Source organism: Acomys russatus, unplaced genomic scaffold (assembly GCF_903995435.1).
Source record: "Acomys russatus unplaced genomic scaffold, mAcoRus1.1, whole genome shotgun sequence".
Lineage (NCBI taxonomy): Eukaryota > Metazoa > Chordata > Mammalia > Rodentia > Muridae > Acomys > Acomys russatus.
Window position 1 is genome coordinate 33977 of NW_026131470.1, and position 4510 is coordinate 38486.

Here is a 4510-nt window from a genome sequence, read left to right on the forward strand (position 1 = left end):
CTGTAGAGAGGATGCCATGATCTCTTCAGGCTCTGGCTCCCCTAGCCCTGCCTCCTAGGAATGCACTTTCCTGTAGCTTCTGTCACAAGGTAGAAATGGTTCAATTCCATGCCAAGGTGTGAAGCTGTGTACTCAGACTGTGGGAAATGGGTACTATTGTGGTATTGTTGGTGTGTAGACATGCTGTATTTACAACCACAACTAATTTATGAAATCAAGAGAAGAATATTTCTCAAATGAAGAACATGATTTTTTAGATAGAACTGGAAGAGCTTTTCTGTTAGTAAATGCATGGTTAGGTTCTGGTATCTGAGAAATGAATTCAAGCTCCATCATGGCACACATGCACACAGAGCTATTCATCGCACTGACAATCCATTCACAATCTATGTACTGATGTGAACCTCACATGAAGTTTTCAAAGACACCTGAAGCTCCTCAGTGTCAACCATATTTATGATGATGACAAGGGCATTGATCATCCTACCCTATCCAGACTCATAGAGCTCTTCCATCCCAACTGAGAAACCAGTCACCATATCCAGGTTCCTTAATGGGAACCACACTTCAAATGTTCAAGAATGACATGAATCTCCCCATGGTCAACAACATTTGCGATGCTGAGAAGATGCATTGACATTCCTGTTTCTATCAGACACTCACTCAGAGCTTTGGACTCTGCTGTCCATCACAATCCAATGATCACCAGGACTATAAACACCTCTTCTAGCAGCTGCATTCTCTGGGACATTTTCCCCATATTGCTTATGATCCTGAGGCGCCAATATACTTAGTAAGTATGTATAAGTATGTCATGAACTTGTATTCTCTGCAGTCAACATATGCATCCGGTTTGGACATTGTTGATCTCAATATGGATGATTTTTAAAAACATAACCTCTTTCAGGATAGAGCATGGAAATGGAATGTGTCTACAATGCCACAGTCTCTGTACATAATGATGTTGCCAATTAAATCCACAGAGGCTGCTTGGATACATTCACTGAACAACTTCCTTATCTGCTTCAGTGGCTCCTCTACTCATTAGAAAATTGGAAGATAAACAGTGCCCCCTGCTGGTAGTGAGAACTCCCTTTTATAATCTCTCACACAGGACAGCCTCACTTATTCTCTTCTTTTCAAGTACCTATTGATTTGAGAAGATATTTCAACAATAGAAGGAGAACTGTGCCTCAAACATTGTCTCCATGAACTACAGTACTTTAGCTAGGGTCTGTTAGATATAGCAATGGAAGTGACCACTGATGAAGTCCTGAATGAACAAACAAAACACTAGAGATAGACAAGAACTATAGCTGATGGAAACTCTACTGTCGTCTATGTTGTTAGTAGCAGAGACTTGTCTGACTGTGGCTATGCCTGAGGACATCTGGAAGGGAGCACTTTCCTAAGAAGACTCTGCGCATGCTCTGAGAAAATGTTTGAGCAGGGAAACAAGCACATTGTGGCATGGATTGTGCAAGAATAGTGTCAGAGCTGAAAGACAAAGGTGATAAGAGACAGAATTAATACTGCAATAGGCAACAGACCAAAAATTGTTGGGTACTTTCAAGCCAGATTGTAGATTGACACCTCAGAATCATAAATAAATGCATTTTCTTTTTCTCAGTGTCCAGGTTTATTGAATAAAATTAAAAACACAAAATTGGAGCTATGGGTGGGGTGGGAGACACAGGCTTCCATGTGTTTTACTTAGTTTTCCATAGTGAAAAATTTGTTTTTAAGCAATATATTCTGATTTCCTGTGCAACTTCTGTTCTATCCCTCTCAGCTGCTGCTAACCCATCTCCACTCCTTTTATTTCTTCAGTCTTTTACTAAGAAACATTTTCTTCTTCCCTCTTTCTCTCTGTCTCTATCAGTATCATTATATCTCTCTGTCTCTCTCTTTCTCTCTGTTTCTGTCTCTCTCTCTGTCTCTCTCTCTCTGTCTCTCTCTCTGTCTCTCTCTCTGTCTCTCTCTCTCTCTCTCTCTCTGTCTCTCTCTCTCTCTCTCTCTCTCTCTCTCTCTCTCTCTCACACACACACACACACACACACACACACACACACACAATCTCACAAAAACACAAATTTGGAGACCAAAAATAACAACAAGAAGAGAGAGAGAGAGAGAGAGATGCCTAAAGAAATTAACATGAATGAAAAACTCTTCAGATACTCCATATGTTCATTTTCTGTTGTTGCTGGGCATGGTGCCTACCCTAAAATGTGGATAATATAGCCAGTGAGACTCCATGGGAGAAAACTAAGTTTTCCTTTGCAGGTGGGTACCAATTGAAGTTAGTTTCTTGGTTAGGGGTAAATGCAAGTATTCAATTTTCACTCTCAGCACTGGGGTCCCATTTGGCTTGGACATGTGCAAGTTTTCTGTTTGTTTCCATTGTGTCTGTGAATACACATGTACATCAGTCCTGCTATGTTTTGTGAAGAATGCTTCTATTAAGTCATCCATCACCTCTGGCTCTTACAAATTTTCCCAACCCTCTTCTGCAATCAGTCCCTGAGTCCTGACAGGAAGGTTTGATGAAGACAACTGATTTCAGGCCTGAATGTTCCAGTATCTCTCACTCTCTACACATTGTCTGTCCACTTGTGTTTCCTATGTTATCTTCTACCTACTACAAAGCTGTTCTAAAAATGGATAGACGAGGACATGGTTTATAAGTAGTTATGTTATTAGGAATCATTTTATTGCTATGTTCCTTCAGCAGAACAATAGCATCTGGTTTCCCCTCAAGGGCCATGGCCTATCCAGTCTCAAGTTCTGAGCCACCATAGCAGTTTAGGCATGGACTCCACCTCATGGAGTGAACTCTCAACCAATAGAGATAATTGATTACCACCATGTTTGTGGCACAAATGCATGAGCCTATCTCACAAGTCGTCATTATAGGTGACAGGGTTGGTAGCTATGTTAGTTATTAATGTTCTCCTCTAAAAGCATGCAAAGTACTGCCCAGTATTATGAATTCTAACCAGCATAGGTAAAACCACTATTTATCCACTAACTCAACATCTCCAAATTAAGGGAGATGTAAAACTATTATCTGGAGCAATAGTGTGTTACCAGCATTTATGAAGAACAACCACTGGCCTTTTCAAATAACCTGAGATACTTCAGAGATTCCCAGGATAGCATTGTCCACTGCTGCTTCTCCAGTAATGCCCATCTCTCCCAATCCAGTTGTTTGCTGTACTGGATCATTAAATTAATTTGGATCTTCTGCTTTGGAAGTTTGAGACAAAATACTGAGTAGAATCATAGCACTCAACAACCTGGCTTATGTAACAGACAAGCTTCATCTTTATAAAAATAAACATGGATGGCCCCTGTTGTGCTAACTTAAAGGGGCCTCAGTTGCATAACAGGAAGTCATGGCTCTGAAGCGCAGAGTGAAGAGGAAACCCCACAGGCTAGCAGGAAATGTGTGCCCCCCCAAACATCCTTCATGGTAGAAGGAAGGCACCGAGCTGAGAATGAGGCTGAAATACTGTACAGATGCTACCTGAGGCTGTGTCAATGTGCTCTCCGAGCACAGTAGTAGGTGGCAGTGTCTGCAGTGTCCACACTGGTGATCTTGAGGAATACCTGGTTTTTGGAGGTGTCCTTGGAGATTGTGAGCCGGCTCTTCAGGGACGGGTTGTAGTACTTATCATCATTCCACCAAATATCAGCCAGCCACTCCAGACCCTTCCCTGAGGGCTGGCGGATCCAGCCCACACCCATACCAGAAGTGCTCACTGAAAACCCAGAGAAAGTGCAGGTCAGACTCAGGGTCTGGGAGGGCTGCAAGAGTCGGGGCCAGACTCTTTCAGGGTAACCTGGGACAGGACATCTGTGGAGAAAAAGAAAAATCAGAAGGTAAAGTTGGAATAGGGTGTGGATATGGAAGGCCCTTCCTTAGAAAGCCTTGGCACTCACATGCAGGCACAAGCAGCAGCAGGAATGAGGAAGTTAGCCTGTCCATGGCTGCACACCAGTCCAGCTTTGACTTTTCAAACCAGGGTTGGGTAGAGCCAGAGAGATTTGCTTTCCTTCAACAGGTGTTGTTCTGATGGTGGGCTTAAGTTTTAGGAATCAGGAGAATCAGTCTGTGGTTGGAAACACAGGAGCCCTCAGGGGAGCTCACCTCTGCTCTCATTGTTGGCTATGCAGTGTAGGGAAAGCCTTGCCTGACAAACTGCCTGTGTTTACTTTGCATATTTTCTAAACTGTATACCTTGCAGGAAAGTATCATGGTCCCTGCTGAGGAGCTAAAGAAACCAACCTGGCTGCTTCAAGTTTTGAACTAAGGATCCTCCTATTTTGTCCCTACTTCAGTTCCCCTGAGTGTCACACCCTTTGTTCCCTGAAAGGGGTGCTCTGGTCTTCAACCGTGCTGCTGGCTTCCCTACACCTCAGGATTACAGAGCACCTGAGTCTGAATCTCCACATACCTGGGGCCTGATATCAGGTACATATCTGGAGAAACTAAGAAGCTGAGCCC

General features: G+C 43.0%; 1 pseudogene; it reads right to left on the reverse strand.

The window, feature by feature from the left end:
* Nucleotides 1-3540: 3540 nt before the first annotated feature.
* Nucleotides 3541-3991, reverse strand: LOC127186216 (immunoglobulin heavy variable 2-5-like; annotated as a pseudogene).
* Nucleotides 3992-4510: the final 519 nt, after the last annotated feature.